Below are 18123 nucleotides of genomic sequence, written 5' to 3'. Positions count from 1 at the left end.
TCCGGGGCAGGGCTGAGCTGGAACTGGGCCTGTGTTGGCCTGGGAAAGAAATCCTGGCCTCCTGAATCCAGCTTTCATAGGACAATTCCACTCTCCCTGAAGGTAAGAGCTGGAGCCCTGTCTCCACTGTGAAGACTTTAAAACTTTCATTCACTGTGGGCACTTACCTCAACCCCCATCTTAAGTCAGTTTCTTCTTAAGGACCCAGACGGCTTGAAAGCCTTTAAGCCCTGTTCCAGTCCCAGTCCCAGGGACTTGGTGAGGACAGGGGATGGGAGAGCAGCAGCTATGGCTTCTGGTGATAGGTGCCCTCAGGCAAGAAATCTTTCTGACTCTGGACCTCAGATTCCACAGTAGCTTTTTGGCAGGAGGGAGTTCCTTCTGGCTCTGCTGTTCAGTTGAATTGATTTGGGTCTCTCGGAAGCTAGTGAGAAAGTATCATAACACCTGGTTTAGTTGGCTTGTTTACTTAGAGATTAGCTGTTATCTAACAAGTTGGGGTCTTAAGTTGCTGTTTCTCTGCTTTTTCTAAGGAAATTCTCAGACTTGCCACAGCAGATATGATATCAATATTGTTCCTTCAACAAATATGATTTCTGAGTACTTCTCTTCTCTGCACAATCACAGGGTCCCCTATTACAGGACACAGTTACAATGTCCCCAGGCACAGAGCTGGTTTGGTTCAAGTCTACTCCCTGAGGCCACACACTGAGCACACAGTAGATGATCTGGAAGTTGTTGAATGACTGCATGGATGACCCAAGCCTGGCCATACTGTATCCTGGGAATGCGGAAAGCTGGCATTTATAAACCCCACTGGGTATGGCTGAGCCGGGCACAGCAGGGAGAAGCCCACACTCCAGAGGTCATGCAGACTTGTAGTTAAGAGCATAGCTTAGAGTCATACTGTTGGGGTTCCGATCCTCGGCTGCCATCTAGAGCTGTGAGACTTGGGGCAAGTTACTTAACCTCTCTGGGCCTCAGTTTCTTCACCTGCAAAGTAGAGACGATACTATTACCTGACAGGCTCAGCATGAAGACAAGAGAATGTGTGTAAAAGCACACATTGTGCCTGGTACAGAGAAACTATTTAAGAAATGTTAGCTGCTACTATTATTGATATTCAGGGGGAGAGAGAAAACTTGAAATAACTAAAGACTGTCCATGTCGCATGCCTGGAAAAGTGTAGGTGGACTTGGGTAGCTGTGTGGAGGGGAGTCGGTCATTTGATGGCTGTTTGCTGAGTGCAGTGTTCTGATGGCAAATATGGGGTGAATCTAGATAGGCTTTAAAAAGTAAGTGATCTTCAGGACTTCAAAATCTGGGTAGGCTCCAGGTAGACAGAGATTTTGAGGGGCAGACACCCTGGGTAGGAGAAAGAGTGATGCCTGGGTGGGGGAGGGATGGCAGGAGTCAGCTGTCCAGGGGCCAGGAGAGCCGAGCTCAAGCTAGCGAGGCCTGCCCAGGGCCTCAGTCAGCCAGGCACTCAGAGCTGGGTCATCACTCCACAGGGCAGTTTCCTGCTGGGGGCCTTGATGAGCAACCCATTATTGAGTGTGCTGTGAATCGTTCCAGCCTCTCCTGGATCTTTCTTGCCTTCCCAAACTTCCCACGCTTCATGACAAGGCTGTTGCCCAGCGCAGGGGTGTGGTAGCAGTCAGGAGGTGCCTGCCTGCCTGCAGACAGTGCAGGCCAGGGTGGGTAGGAGGAGCTGGGCTCCTGCTGCCTCAGCACTTGACTCACAGGGGCACGTGAAGCAGTATGTGGGAACAGCCCAGTGGAAGAGGATTTGGTTCATCCCAGCCAGCTCCTCCCTCCTCTCCACCACACCACTTCTTCCAAACAGCCATCCATGTACTCAGAGTGCCGGGTGCTGAGCCACTGGGAGAGGAGGGAACAAGATGACTTGGTCTCTTTCCTCTTGGAGCTTCCATCCAGCTTGGAGTCCCCATCCAAGCAGGTAACAGATATACAAGATACTGTCTAATTGAGATAAGAGCCCTGAAGGAAACAAATCAGCGCTGAGAGGGACCTTTTCAGATAGGATGGGGAAAAGGCATCTCAGGGAAGGTGAGGTGGAGGATGGGAAGGAGACAGTCAAGGGGAGGCTGGGAACAGCAGGAGTCAGGACCCTGAGGTGGAAAGTATTTGGTATACTGAAGGAAAGGCTTCTTTAGCACTCCCAATTTATTGTTAGCTTCCTTTAACCTACTGCTTCATGTACTACTACAAAGCCCTGTTGTTTCTGTTGCTGAGGGAGGTGGGTTGCAGTTGTTACTGATGTTTTCAGAGGTGATGGAACAGAGGTGAAACGACTTGCCCAAAGTAACACAGCTTAATCAAAATTTGAAGGCCTGGTTCACTGTTTTTTTCTCTTCTACCACACTGCCTCTGTTTAGGTAGGCCGAAGGAGAAGTTTCTGTTTCTTTTTAGCAAGGTTGCCATTCCAAAATGATCACAGTTAAAAAAAGTTTTGTTACACAAAACAAAATCAGACTCATAGGTAGAGAACAAACTGATGGTTACCAGATGGGAGGGGGCTAGGGGGCTGGATGAAAAAGATGAAAGGATTAAGAAGTACAAATTGGTAGTTACAAAATAGTCATGAGGATGTAAAGTACAGTACAGGAAATACAGTCAGTAATATTGTAATAACTGTAGTGTCGGGTGGGTACTAGACTTATGAGGGATCACTTCATACTCGTATAAATATCTAACCACTATGCTGTACACCTGAAACTAATATAAAATAATATTGAATGTCAACTATATTTGGGAAAAAAAAAATTTTTTTTTAAGATTTTATTGGGGAATTGGGGGAGGAGAACAGCATTGGGGAATCAGGGAAGGGGAACAGACAAGTTGCTGTCCTTTTGTTCTTCAGTCTAGTTGTGGAGGACGTCGCTTCACTGGCCCATGTTGGTATTATCATTGCGCTCTTCCCAGGTGAGGCAGTCGCTCGCCAGCCATTGGACGGCTGCTCATGGCGGCTCACGGCAGCTTACAAAAGCTCACGCCAACTGCTGGCCAGCCCCACTGCAGCCTATACCATTGCCGGCGATTCATGGCAGCCCAGCTCCAGGTCGAGCTGTTGTTCACCATCTTAGCTGTAGAGGACGCAGCGTCACTGGCCCTCATGTGGGATCCGAACCGGGGTCCTGCTGCTCAGAGCTGGCATCCCAAGCCAACTCCTAACCAACGCGCCACTCGGCTGGCCCCATTTTAACTCTTTTTAAGTGTGTAGTTCAGTGTCATTAAGTACACTCACAGTTGATGCTATTCGTCTTGCGAAACTGAAACTCTGTGCCCATTAACAACTCTCCATTCTTCTCTCCCCAGCCCCTGGCAACCACCATTCTACTTTTTGTCTGTATGAATTTCACTACTCTAAGTATCTCATTCACCAGCCCATTTTAATGAGGTATATTTGAAAAGAGGAGTAGGTGATATCTCTGAATAATTAACTCTCTTGGTGGTGGTTAATTAATTCTCCAAGTTATTACACACTGTAAATCTAAGCTTTATGTGGCTGTGTTCCTGCAAAGTTGTTAAAAGACACGTCCTAGGAGGGATTTCTCCAGAGAGGCAGCCTTGGTTCCAAATCCCAGGGTGGTTTTGGAGGGTGGCTGCGTAGAGCCTGGCCACAGCCCCCCTGTGGAGGTGGGGTGCTGGAATGGGGAGGACTGTGAATTTAAACTTAGGACCCAGGCAGAATTCCTCAGTTAGCTGCTTACTTGCTCTTTTGGGCCAAGTCCCTCCATCTGTCTCAGCCTCGGCTCCCTCCTCTGAGAAATGGGACAATACTCCCTGTCATGTGTACCTCCCCCAATCAGTGAGACAGATAATGGACTTCCCTTTGCAGCCTTGAGAATCCTAGTACACTGTTCAAATGTGGTTAAATGCAAGGGAAAGAGGGTTCCTGATACCCATTTTACAGAAGCAGCAAAGACTTAGAAGTGATTTGCCCAAGGTCATTCAGCACTTAAGTGACAAAATTGGCTGAAACCCAGCCTCCCTCTCTCTACAACTTGCATCTATGTAGTGTTCCTTGTTGATCAGTCTTTCTAAGGACAGTAGACTATGAAACAGACGGTTGCTTTCCCATCTTACTGGATTTAAAACATTGCCCAAGAAGCTCTGGTGTCAGTGGGCCTGCAAGAGAGGAAGGACAAGGGGTAAAGGTTTTGGTGGTGGGTCAGGATAGTGATTCTGCATTATGGAAATAGAGTCCGAATGCATTTCTTCTAGTCCTCATCTTGCCCAGGGACAACAAATATACTGAGCCCAGACACAGCTTTAGGATCCTTCTTAACAGAGGTGGGCATACCAATCAACCAGAAGTAGCACAGCCAGTGGAACCTGTGCAGTCCCCAGCTTTTACAAATGGGTGGCAGTCCTGGGAGGGGAAGGGACTGTTTGAGGGTAAGTGATGTCATAGGTCTCTTTATGAGAGTGGAAGAGAGTCTCGTGGGAGACAACTCAAAGCGTGGGGAGGTGATCAGTATGCTTGCAGAAACATCGGGGCAGAGCATCGCCAAGAGGGGTGGAACCTGTCAAGGTAAAGTCTGCTTTCTTCAGGTGCTCTTTGGGATGCTGACTTGGGCTTGAGGTCTTTGTGAAAGTGCACTCTAGTCAGATTCCTCCAGCAGAAAGGAGAGACCAAACTTGTCTTTCACAGTGGCTTCTAAGCTTCTTAGTCTTGTCAGTGAGCTTGTATTTTTATTACATGTGAGCCTGGATGCTGTGGAGGCTGGGTTCTGGAGATGGAAACTTGTAGGGTTTGCGCCCACTTAGCCGATAGATCATGACTTGCTGTGTGATGCTGAGCAGATCCCTCAGCCTCTCTGAGCCTCCATTTCCTCAGCAGCACGAATAGAGATGATGGAAACATCTTGTGGGGATCAAATATAAGACTCAGGTATAAGAACCTTGGACAGTGACTGGGCCACGGCAGTAGCCACCGATTGCTGAGCAGACATTAAATACCGGTAACTATGACTATTAGCTGTGAATATTCAGTCAGTTCTTACAGTATGCCTAACACTGTGCCATTGTGAGGGCATGGTTCTATAGGCAGGGTGGGGAGGTTGGTGACTTTCCCCTCTTCTTTCAAAGAGATTGTCCCAAATGTCACTGTGTTGTGTTTTCAGAGGTGGTTGGGAGAAAAGTAGGGAGAGGTACGGGGGTGTAAGGGGAAAGTCTGTAGTCACAGCTTGTCCAAGCGTTTCTGTATTCTGCTTGCCAAGTTGCTTCTTACAGCCTCTTCTCTACTTGCTGCATCCATAGAGCCTTCCCAGGGAAGGCCCTGCAGTCCTGTACCAATTTTCAGGCAAAGTCAGAGATGGGGTCCTGTCTTGTAAGTGTCAGTAGGCATTTGCCTAGGTACCTCTTCTGGGCCAGGATGGGGCCACAGGGATGGGAACCACATGGTCCTTTGCTTTAGGGGCTTAGGTCTAAAGGGAGAGGCCTGTAAAACAGTGTGGTGGCAAAGGGCCTGTGGCACATCTAAACATGGGGTATTGACCCAGTGAGCAGAGCCAGGGAGGGGCCTGAGGGACAATCAGGGAAGGCTTTTTGGAGACAATAATGCTGGACCTGAGACCTGAAGAGGAAGCTGAATTAGGGAGGTGTAGGCAGGGCACTGCCAATACAAAGGCCTTGAAGCTGAAAGCATGGTGTGTGGGCATGAAGAGGGTGGTGGAGAGAAGTTAGAGGGGTGCTTGGCAAGACAGGCATGCCAGTAGTCACCACCCTAAAATATGAGAATGGTGATGCCAGCAAAGCATGGAAGGGGGTAGACAGCTGTGGGTCCTCAGGCCAGACACTGAGCCTTACTTACCCAGCCCCCTGGAGGGACATGACCCTTCACTTCTGCCCCAGTCAGAAACCCCCAGCCTCTGTGGAGTCCCTGGGAGGCAGCTCCGTGGGCCCCTTGCTCAGGAGATGTGTGGGCCTGTCAAGCGATTGTAGTGATGGTTCCTCACCTGCCAAGCCCTTTCCCACCTCTGTTCTCAAGAGACTCTCACAGCATTCCTAGCACAGTGGACAGGGCAAGCCAGTATTGTTTGTATTTTACAGAAGACAGAAATTTGAGGCCCAGGAAACCTAAGTCATACAACAAGTGAGTATAGGAACCAGTGCTCACCTCAGGGACTCCTAACCTACAGGCCACATCTGTAGCTCAGCAGCAGGTATGCATGTGGGGGAGAAGGGAAGCACGTAATCTGAGGATGGGTTTATCATCTCAGGTGGGGGCTCTGCTGTCAGACTTCCCAGAGGAAGGCATTTTAAGCCCCGACTGCTGTCTGAGGCCCTGCTTTTGTCCTTGCATCATTTCTTGTGTAGCTAGGCTGTATGAATATGCTTCTGTCTTTTCTGCTTGTTGATAACAGTTCTCTGGAGGCAAAAAAATAAAATTTGAACTATGAATGTCACACACACACACAAATGATGTCTCATATCACATCTAGAACTGGGTGTGAAGTAGGAGGGCACAGAAAGAACAGACAACTCTGGCCTGGAAGAAATCGTAAAGGTCACACCCATGGGGGCTCAAGCCCCTCCTCCCCAGCATCCATCATGCCTGAGTCTAGCCTGGCTGGCCACCTCCTAGGCAGTTCTGCTTCTTAGAAAGCACCTCCTAATAATGACAGAAGAAAATCTTCCCCTTACCCCCACCATCCTGTACCCCCTCTGGTTGTGTGACGACCCGGACTACGTGTATATGTGCCAGTATCCTAGGTATTTGAGGACGGTAGCTATACCTTTCTGAACTGTCAGTTTCTTCCAGGCCACTATCTCAGTCCCTCTTGGCCCACCCTTGTGTTAGACTAGGTATGACTCATGGTGCACATGTGTCACACTCCATTTGGGGCAAACCTGTGACAGACATCACTAACCAGTCACAGCTCTCTTGTTCAGTAAGTCCCAAATAAGCACTTGTCATAATGGGATGGATTTGAGATTTCTTCCCGTACAGATTACCCTCTTCTTGTCAGGCTCCAACTTGGCTATGTCTCTTTACCAGAATCGCCAACAGCACCTACAACATTACCCAGAGTTCAGAGAGGCTGCCCCCTCCCTGGCCCTGCATCTTTCTTCTTTAGTGTGGCCTCAGACTCTGTCTGTGATCGGCTGAAGTCACTAAGGCATTTTTCTACATGTGCTGCTTTTTTGTGTAATTGTTTTACTTGGGATCCCAAACCCAGGATCTTAATATAAGTTCTGAGGACAGGGCCCTCCCCCTTCCTATGCCTCTCTGTCCCCAGCCCTGGCACCGAGGCAGCAGCCTTGCCTGTGTTGACCTGAACTGAACTCATGGTTTTCCCCCTTCAATTCTGCACTGTTCGTTTCATCCCATCTCTCGGCTGCCCAGGGTTCTTGGCTCCTGATTCTGTCACCCAATATACCACCTGTCACTCCAGGCATAGTGAATGAGCCTACTAACACTGTCTTTCTATTCTGGGATCCGCTTGGTCATTCAAAGTGATGAAAGAGGCCAGCAATCAAGGTGTGCAGAACCTGGCAATGTCTGGCTTTGCACACTGGACACGAGCCTGTGACAGCTTGTAAAGAGATAGGCTTTTGTGACCCTCACCAGAGTTTGACGTCAGCCCTCCAGAAATGAGGGTGCTTTTTTTGAGGCTCTTCTAATAGTACTTCCCAAGCTGGTCCTGAGACTTTAGGGCTTTTGAAAGACGGCAACAAGGTCCACATGCTAGAACCAGTATTTGAAAAGCCAAGTAGTATTTTAAAAGCCAAATCTTGCATTCTCCATTCCCCTCCCACTGCCCCATGAGGCCAGACGGGCCATACACATCAAGTTTTTACATTGGACTGGGGCCATCACAGCCAGTAACGCTAGCCTTCTTGTATTCATCAGCACCCCCTACTAGTGGTTATAATAGATGAGAAAATCATGATTCAGTAACCACAGCTTGGAAGCTGGCGTCTATTTAAAACTTGGACTCCTGGGGATGGTGGTAATAAGGCATTGTAGGAGATAGGGCAGGGGCCCCTGAGCAGATCTGCTGGCAGAGCCGACTCTGCAGGCAGTTTTCTAAGCATAAATAAGACTCTTTGTGGCAGATTCCAACACAATGGGCGAGGGGTGAATGTTGCCTAACAGGTCACTCACTGGATATGGTTGCAGTGGTGGTAGAAATGGTTTTTGAGAAACAGTATGCTATTTGGGGACCCTGGTCAGGGGCTGGAGGAGGTGGGGCTCAGCCACAGGTGGGTGCCTCCCTAAATGCTGGAGCCCCAGGTTGGGGAACCTGAAGGCATATTCCCTCCTCTGGGGGAGGGGGGAACAGAGAATACACCCACACTCAGAGCCCCAGACCAAGGGCTCCTGCTCTGCCACCTAAGCCTCAGGAAATGCATTTTTGCCTTTCTGATCCTCAGGTTTCTCATTTGTTAGTCTAATGGGTCTCAGAATACCATGTGGGAGTTCTATATGTGGGGAAAAAAGGAAACTGGAGCTGCTCTGAGGGAGCTGGAGTGGGTTGGAATGAAAAGGCCTTCCCCAGGCCCCCTTGAGGGTCCCCAGAACCTGTTTTGAAAGTCACTGGAATTACTATCTGCTAGACCACCCCCTCTATCTCTGGAATTTGGAAGCTCCACATACTTGTTCCAATCTCAGTGCCCATCAACCAGCTAGCTGTGTAACCTGGGACAAGTGGCCTCACCTCTCTGGGCTTTACAGAGGTTGTAGTGAGACTTAGCCAAGCTTGGGAAGTCCTAGGTGACTGGGAAACCCATGTCAAGGGTTCTGGTGTTTCTGGTGAGAGAGTCGAGGGTCTCGGATCATACTTCTGGAGGAGAAGGGCCCGAGAAAAGGCAATGGGCAGCAGGGGTCACAGGCAGGGCAGGGCGCCTTTCTCTTCGATGTGCTGGGGTTCAGGTCCAGGGGACACCAGGTCACTGCCCTCATGGCCAACAGAGCCAGAGGCTGCCATCATCTACTCAGAGGAAATTGTCAAATTCTGCTTGAGGACCCCCAAAATAGGGCCCCATGTAGCCCCGACTAGAGAACTGATGTGGCCAAGATCTCAACCAGGCCCTGCTAGATAGCACCTAATTCTAGCCCTTGGGCACTGTGGTGAAGTGGTAGCTAACAGGGCTGGCTCAAATCAGAAAGGCGGAGCTCAAATACTGGCTTGTGACCTTAGGCTAGTCACTTCTCTGAGCCTTATTTTTCTCCTCTTTGAAATGGAAATGATATACCTAGTGAAGAGCTGGTGAGCTGATACAATTAAAGTGCTTCATGCAAGGCCAGTTCATGGCCAGCCCTCAGTCAAGGGCAGTGCCCTGCAGCTTGTGAAGTCTATTGGCATGCATCTCCCCATCCTGAGAACCAGCTGACCTGAACTGTGCGGGGTCCACCTGAAGGGCATCCCTTAACCCCTTCCTCCAGCCCCTGTGGCCTGAACGTATCAGGACAAAACCCCTCACACCCTTGACCTCAACAGGGATCTGAACAGTGCTTCTAAGGAACAGCTGTCTCTGGAGGGGCAAAGAATGTTGCCCCGGCAACCAAGCAGGTCCCTCTCAGGCAGCTGCTCCCAGACCCTGAAGGGGAATGGCCATCTGCACTCTGGATGGGGCTCTCCTGCCACCTGTGCTCTGGTGCCAAGAGCCTGAAACCGGACCTGGCCTGCTGACCAGGAGGGGCTTTCTCTGCTTTTGCCCAGCTGGACTTGAGACACCACCAGAAGGGCCTTCCGGCTGCCTCAATTGCAAGGTTTCCATGGGGGAGGCTCCCATGGAAAGACTACCTGGGAGCAGGGGGAGGAGCTGGGGCTCCAGAAGGAGGAAGTCTAAGGACAGCTGTTGCAGCAGTCACACATGGTGTGTCACAGGCCACAGTAGCTGGCAATTAAGCATGTGCCTGTACAGTGTTTTTTAAAACTTTGAATTAACTGGCTCCATTTAAAATAAGTCCAAATTTCTGGCTTTTCTCACATGTTTGGCATCTCTAACAGTGCTGGGCCGAGGCCTCCACATGGCGGCTTTGAGCCACAGGTGTTAGATGCCTGGTCTCCTGTAAACATTTGTACTTGTTGCCTCCATTCAAGGCCAACCCACTTAGTTTATAGCTGGGGAAACTACACCTCAGAAAGGATCAGGCTCTGTGCCAGATACAGAGCCCACCATGGCCAGCGGTGAGTTTAGTACCTGGCACCGTGGCCTCACAGAGCAGAGCTTTTGTACATTGCCACTCTTAAAAGTAAAAAGCCTGTTTTCTCATCTTTAACTCATCAATGATAATTATCTCCCCTCCCAGGCCTGTCTGAAATAAAGTAGCACCTGGCCCCCACTCAGTAATGTTTTTTTTGAATCTGTACATATGATATGCCTTGCTTGGAAAATGTTGCTGGAAGCACTTTCTTTCACTGTCACCTTTCAGAAATGATTAGTTTTCAAATAATGTCTGAGGGTTTGTTGAGCTTCCTTCCCAGGGTCTCACTGCCCGACTTGAAGCAGTGTTGCTCAAGGCCCTGCCTCCCACCAGACTGTATGTGTCTCTGAGTGTGTGGGAGGCTGACCTGACGGGAATTCAATGGCCTTGGTCATTCGATTCGAACTCAGTCGGGAGGAAATCATTGTTTCCCTGAGCCTCATTTTACCCTGGTGTCAAATAGAGATTCGTTCATTCATTCAATAAATATTTACTGAGCCCAGCCATGGATTGAGCATGATGCTGGGAAGGCATTGTCATTTTATGAGTAGTCAAGGTCCCCACCCTTGGGGACCTGTATTAAAATACTCAGTTCTCTATCTGGTAGGGGAGAGAGACAAACGACAAGTGAAACAATAAGCTGATCAATGCTTGAATAAAAGCAAACAGGGTTCTCAGAAAAAGAACAGCTTTGGACAGGGTGGTCGGGGAGGCCCTCATTGAGGACATGACACATGACCTGAGACTTGAAATCAGCATGAGGAGGAGTAGGCATGCACATATGGGGGTAGGAATCAGGGAACAGGTTCAAAGGCCCTGGTGGGTGCATGCTTGGAGTGTCTGAGGAATAGCAAAGAAACTGGTAAGGCTGGAATGAAATGAGCAAGGGGATAGTGCAGGAACTGAGGCTGGAGAAGGGGGGGTGGGGCAGCTCCTATTGTAGGCCAAGGTGGACAATGTGGATTTTATTCTTTGCGGAGTGGGGAGCCTTTGAAAAGCTTTAGAAAGGGGAGGAAGTAACCCATTTTGTACTTTAAAAAACTTCCTCAGGCTGCTCTTTGGAGAGTGACTGTGGGTAATTTGGACAAAGTAGGGAGACCAGAGGGTAGAACGTAGAAGCCTAGACTAGGTGGGAATAAGAGAAGCAGGTCTCTGTAAGATGTGCTTTTGTGCGGGAGGGGTGGGAAGAGGAGGGTGGGAATTCTCAGGCTTCTGGAGTGTGTAACTGAGTGCATGGGGTCCGCTCTGGGAGAGCAAGGCCAGTGTGGGGGAGGAGAGGGTTCAGATTCATGCTTTACATGCTCAACTTGAGACGGCTTTGGCACTTAATGCAGAGCTGCCTAGGGCACTGGGCTATTGAGATACGAGGTGGTACGCCCTCCCTGCTGCTGTCAGGTCTGAGAGCTATAAAATCCTCTGACTACAGGCCAGTTTGGAGGGACTTTATGAGGGATACTGCGTGCAGGAGGAAGATGTCTCCATTCCCATTGCCCAAGTGGCCCCAGGAAGCCGAGGACCCCATCTGAGAGGAGGCAGCCCTCTCTCAGGCGTCCTTGTCCCTGTCTCCACCTTCCCTCCACCAGCTAAATTTACCTAAATTCCACTTTGCCAAGTTGTGCCCTGCTCACATCTGTCTTCCCGTCCCTTGGGCTGTCCTGCCCCGCTGCTTTGCTCACGGAGGATCGCTTCACTGAAAGCCCTGCCTTTTCTTGCCACTCAAGGGACTCTGGTCCATCCTTCCAGACGCAGTCAACCTTCATGTCTTCCAGAAGGGCTGCCCCAGGTTGTCCCCCAGGGACTGATCCCTCTCTCCTTGATCCAGAAATCATGGTAACAGGAGTTACAGGGGCCCACCCCATGATTACAAAGCATCGTCATGTCTGTCATCTTGGCTCCTACTCAGAGCACATTGGGTATCACACCCCATTTTCTTAGTAAAATGTGCCCAAGCCTGCTGCCTCCACATGACCCTCATCAAGTTAGTGCCGTGGACAGAGCATAGGATAGTGGTCAGCCTTCAGGCAGCCTGGGCTCAAGCCCTGGCCCCAACACGGCCTTAGAGCTGGGAGGTGAGCCAGGGTGAGTCACTCCATCTCTCTGAGCCTCATTGTAAAGTGGGGCGATGACACACCTACCTCACATGTATCCATTTTGAGGCTTTCAATGGCTAAAATGCAGCCAGTTCTCATTGTTTGCGGTAGTTATGTATACGCAGTCTCACAAACACTGAGTTAGCAAATACTGAACCACTGCTCCTATGGGAAATGCAGGGTCCCTGCGAGCCTCTGGTCACAGCATTTCCACAACCAATCAACACACAACCCTGTTTTACATATGCTTCTGTGTAAAAACACCTCACTTAATGTATTGTTGATTTATTAACATTGGACTTAGCCAGCAGCACTAAAACTCATGCTTGAACAAAACTTATCTAACACATGTATTTTCTCCATAAGGCACATCACAGCCTTCTTCCACTTAGGAACAGTACACAGTACTTCAGTACTACACTCGGAAGCCATTTTAAACAGAAATCACCAACAGAAAGCACAAAAATGTGTAAAACATAGCACTGAAGAGACCAGGAAAAGGACACTTGTTTACAGCATGGGAGCTGAAGCAAGAAGGCAGGTCGCCACCTTGCTCAGCCTCCGCTGGGAACCTGTGTATTGGGCAACTCTAAGTTTCAGGCTTTACACATGTCTGTGAGTGACTGCAAGCCCTGTAATTACGGATTTAGGGGTTACAAATAAATTTTAGCGAGTAGGTGAATTTGCAGATACAGAATCGTGACTAAGAAGGATTGACTGTGTATGAAGTGCTTGCCCAGTCAGTGCTTAGTGAGGTCCACTGTCAGCATTGGAACCGTAACCAGTAGGAGTGCATCCTGGCTTCCAAATAAGGCTCTGAGGATGATCCCGGGCTCCCTGAGTGTTGTGGCTTTGTCTTCATCAGCATGCTGCCTTTCTGACTGGCTTCTAAGGACTCAGGTGTCTGAGGCAGGTGCAGATTGTGGAGGCCCTGAATGCCCCCACTGAAGGGTTGGTTCCAAGTCCACTGGGTGGGTTGTGGCACCATTGAAAGTTTTCAAACAAAGCAGTGGTGTTGGAGTTCTCAGACAGCCGGCAGGGGTGGAGGAAGGGCAGGACAGAAGGTTGGGGGGCAGGGGGGAAGTGGTGTGGGTGGTCTAGGGAAAGCTGGCTCTAGATGAGTGAGAGGCAGTTAGGGAGCACCTGACTGTGGGGAGCGCTGGAGGTTCCCTGGGAAGATGTTGGGGTGAGTGGTGCTGCCAGCCCTTCTTGCCTGAGTTGAAATTAAAGTTTGATAACTTTAAGCTAACTCTTTAAGGCACAGTGAGAGAGGTGACTTCCAGACTGACATAGTAGGAAAGCGGGGGTCACATGGACTGCCAACAGGAAAGTGGCTCTGAGAGTGCAGTCTGTCCCTGATCCTGATCTAACTGCTTGGAATTCCCTCCCAGCTTCTCCTGCTTTGGGGACAGAAACAGGGAAGGAGGGAGGAATTTGAGGCTGGGTGGGTGGGAGCTTTGAGTTCTATTCTTACCATACACACGCGAGTTGTTTGATTTAGTTGCGTGGCTTGACAGATTACTCAGGTGAGAGAGGGAATAGGATTGCAGCCCTTCCTCTGACAAGCCTTTTCCTAAGCTTGGCAGAGCCAGCAAAGGGAGTTTAGGGGGTTCTGGCTCTGAGGCCACTTCCGTCGCTTCACGTGGAGTCTTGAGTGGGCTCCACTGCCTCGTCTGTAAAGCCTGCTGCCATGGCTCCCACACTGTCTGTGGTCCCCTGCATTCATTCCTAGTCAGGAGTCTCGGCCCTTTCTTCAGCCCCTGCCCCCGCCAAGCTCAGGCCCCTGAGAGCCAGCAAGGACCAGGTCCATCTTGGCCTTCAAGGCACTTGCAGAGGGCTAGCTTCCTAGGGTTGCTGTGTCCTCCAGATCCCTCAAGAGATGGAGTCACAGCCACTCCTCTGAGCATCTGAAGCTCTGTTTGGCCATCTTATACACTTTGACATTAAAAAACAAAATTTAGAAACAAATTCATTCTGACCTGATACATGGAATTTGATGGATAAAATCTTGCGGCGGAAGGCAGAAATGAGACAGAGATCTTCTATTTAGAAGAAGCAAGGACTTGTGTGCATTATGGGGTAGAGAGGCAGGGCTGGATGTCTGGGGCCAGGGGCAGGCTTCATGGAGGGGGCATCGCACAACTGGCTTCTGTCTGAGCCTTGGCATGAGGGACTGGCATGGCCAAGAAGGGGGCAGGGAAGCATGTGGCTCCTGAGGGTGGGCGGTGGTTCAATGTATGTGTGCTGCTGTGTGTCAGCAATACTTCACTCAGGATCTCTAAAAATACGCCCAGGGCCCAACTGGAAGAGACAGTCACCCTGGAGGGGTGCTTACCTCCAAGTTTCTCTAGAAAATCTGAAAGTTTTCCAGAGTGAATGGACAAAGAGTTGAACCTATGTGCCTTGTTATTGTAAATTGTGGCACGCAGAACATCTCCCCAGGGCAGGGAGGGCCACAGTGACATCCTGGAGGATGCACATCTGGCCAAGTCCAACATCTGATCCACAGAGAAAGGAGACGGCAGGCTCTGCCTGGGCCAGAAAGAGCTGGGGATGGAGGGACTCGCTGGAGGATGAGAAGCATGGAGGATGTGAAAAGGGATTCTGGCAGAAACAAGTGCATGTGCAGAGGCTTGGGTGCATGAAGAGTGTGGTGTGTTTGGGGAAGTGCATTTGGTTCTCTGAAGCTGCAAGGGGCATGCTGAGGGGGTGGGTGGGCGGGACCAAGCCGAAAGGGCTTCAAATTTGGGAGGGGACTAGAACCTTGGGAACCTTCACTGTGGCTAAATAATCGTGATTTTTTTTTTTAAGATTTTTTTTTTTTATTGGGGAATTGAGGGATGGGAACAGCCCTGGGGAATTGGGGGAAGAGGAACAGACAAGTTGCTGTCCTTTTTTGTTCTTCAGTCTAGTTGTGGAGGACGTTGCTTCACTGGCCCAAGTTGGCACCATCATTGCGCTCTTCCCGGGCGAGGCAGATCAGTCGCTGGCTTCTGGACGGCCGCTCACAGCGGCTGCTGGCCGCTAACTCTGGCTGCTGGCTACATGGTAGCCCATGACAACCCACTGCAGCAGGGGCTGCAGCCTATGCTGTCGCTGGCGACTCACAGCTGCCCAGCTCCAGGTTGAGCTGTTGTTCAGCATCTTAGCTGTAGAGGGCAGTGTCACTGGCCCTCATATGTGGGATCCGAACCGGGGCCCTCTGGCATCCCAAGCCAGCTCTTAACCAACGTGCCACTTGGCCGACCCTAAATAATTGTGATTTTTGGCAACTGGGGTTTCTGTAACGATGATGAGGTTTGTTTTCTTACTCAACAAATATTTATTGAGAGCTTTCTGTGCTTGAGATACTACCCTGGGCCCAGGATATGACCTGCTGTGCCAAGACAGACAGAGTTCCCTTAACCTCCCCAGGCCTATAACCATCATACTAGTAAATGCCTAAATGAGCTAATGATAAATGTGACAAGTGGTCTGATGGAGATCCTGGGTGACACAAGAGTCGAAGGCAATCAGGGGAGGCCTCTCTCAGGAAGTGACATTTGAAACATGTGAGGAGCTGAGAAGCTTTCCAGGTAGAAGGAACATGTGTAAAGGCCCCGAGGTGGGAGGAAGTGTGATAGGTATGAAAACACAGAGTGACTGGAGCGTAATGTTGAAAGGGGCAGGGAGGTGATGGCCTATGTTTCCTGGCATTTCACCCGTGTGAGGTGAGAGCTGCCCTGTGCAGTTGGATCCCATCCCCTTGTCCGAAGCGGGCAGGGGGCAGCACTCAAAGCTGAGGAATGCTTGCCACCCAGGGAGCCCATGAGGCCCCAAAATCCTCTCTGTCACACTACTTATCTGGCTGTGACCTGTGCCCCAGGAGACATAGAGAATTCAAGATAAGTTCACTTTTCCTCTTATCATATCTGGCCATCTGGCCTGGCCTCTAACTAGTTCACCTTCCCTCTAATGAGTGGCTGCCTCAGCCAGGGCACAGGGCCTCTGCGTGTGCATCAGCAGGACTCTGGGCCTAGACAACGCTGAGAGAGATCCGAGGGCTAATCCTTTGTCCAGACCCCTGGCAGTGGGCAACCTCATTGCCTCCTGGGTTGGTGAGGGGTGAGGGTGCCTCTTCCACACAGATCCCTGCACACACTGAGTCCTCCAGGCCAGTGTCAGCCCCACCTCACAGATGGGAACAAGGACCCTGACTGGGGTCATACTACCTCAGCCAGCCTTAGAGCCTAATTCTGGTTCCTTCTACTCACTGCTACCCCTTTTGGGGGGGTATTCCCCTTATAAACATTTTTAACAGATTGGGGCTTCACTCTTCTGATCTAAGGCAGAAAACACCAGTGAAGCCCTGCTTCCTTGGGGGATATGTAGGCCAAACAAATCAATTCCTACAACCCCAGTGAGTCCTGTCTCTGTTGGGTGCTGGTGGCCACTGGGTTCATCAGGCTGCTCTAAATACCCAGCTTTTGCAGGAAACTACCCCTGGGCTAATCAGAGAACCATTCCATCCTCCTCCGCAATGGCTGGGGAGTGGTAAAATTTTGGCTCACCCCTTCCCCTCCAGGCCTAGCTCCCTCTGTATCAGAAACCAATAGGAGAAATGCCAGCCCTGGGCCTATGTGAGCCTTAACCTCTGTGATACAGCCTGTGTAATCACTCTGGTGTGCATGTATTTAGTCTTTTGCAGTTTAATAACATGTAGGTTCATGTATCCACCACCACAGTCAAGGTACAAACAGTTCCATCAATTAGCACACACAAGTATTCTTCTTGTCACCCTCATAGCCACACCCACATCCCTCCTGGCCTCCCTATTCCCCTATTCCCCTAGCCTCCCCACCAACCACCATCTCTGTAATTAGGTGATTCAAGAATGTTTTATAAATAGAATCATACAGTACATAAATTTTTGAGATTGCTTTTTTTACTTGGCATAATTTGCTTGAGATTCATCCAAATTGTTGCTTATATCAGTAGTTCATTTCTTTTTATTGCTGAGTAGTGTTCCATAGTCTGGATGTACTATAGTTTGTTTCACCATTCACCCACTGAAGGGAAGCTAGGCTATTTCCCGTTTTTGGTGATTACAAATAAAGCTGCAATGAACATTCATGTATAAGCTTTTGTGAACATGTTACCATTTCTATGGGATAAATGCCCAAGAGTAAAAAAAGGGTTGTATGGTAATTGCATGTTTAGTTTTACAAGAAGCTGCCAAACTTTTTCCAGGGTGGTTATATCATTTTACATTTCCACCAGGAATATATGAGTGATTCAGTTTCTCCACATCATCACCAGCATTTGGTGTTGTCACTGTTTTTTATTTTAGCGATTCTGTTAGGTTTGTTTAGTGATAACTCATAGTGACAGATGGATTCTGTGCCTTGTCCACAGCTCCTGTGGCACTGGGCCTTGTTTTGGGTTTCCATTGGGCTGTCACATCTCCATAGTTGGTAACCCCTTGAAGGCAGGGTTTAACCTCACTCTTGGCTCCCGCTCCTGGCCTGGGCCTGGACTCCGGTAGAGGCGTCTTTCAGTCCTCATTGGGAAAAGGGCAGTTGGAGTTAAGATGCTGAAAAAAGCCATTGGATCTGACCCAGCCGCTGACAGCAAGTAGCCACTGTTATTTGGAAAGCACTGTCTGTTTCAGACAAAAAGTTCAGCATTAAGAAGCTAGCTGTGGGGGCCGGCTGAGCGGCTCAGTTAGTTAAGAGCGCAAGCTCTAAGCAACAGGGTTGCTGGTTCGAGTCCCACATGGGCCAGTGAGCTGCGCTCGAGCTGAGCTGCCGGATGACTCAGCTGGTGAGAGCGCCTGGTCTTTAAAAAAAAAAGAAGAAAAAGCTAGCTGTG

At 49.7% G+C, this 18123-nt stretch overlaps 1 protein-coding gene across 8 annotated transcripts in view; it reads left to right on the top strand.

Annotated features, from left to right (window-relative positions):
* DLGAP4 (DLG associated protein 4) overlaps positions 1-18123 on the top strand; it is a 197949-nt gene that overhangs the window by 144225 nt on the left and 35601 nt on the right. The window lies entirely within an intron of this gene.

This window comes from Hipposideros armiger, unplaced genomic scaffold (genome assembly GCF_001890085.2).
Source record: "Hipposideros armiger isolate ML-2016 unplaced genomic scaffold, ASM189008v1 scaffold_238, whole genome shotgun sequence".
NCBI lineage: Eukaryota > Metazoa > Chordata > Mammalia > Chiroptera > Hipposideridae > Hipposideros > Hipposideros armiger.
Note: the sequence above shows the minus strand (reverse complement) of the source record. Positions and strands in the feature narration are given on the sequence as shown.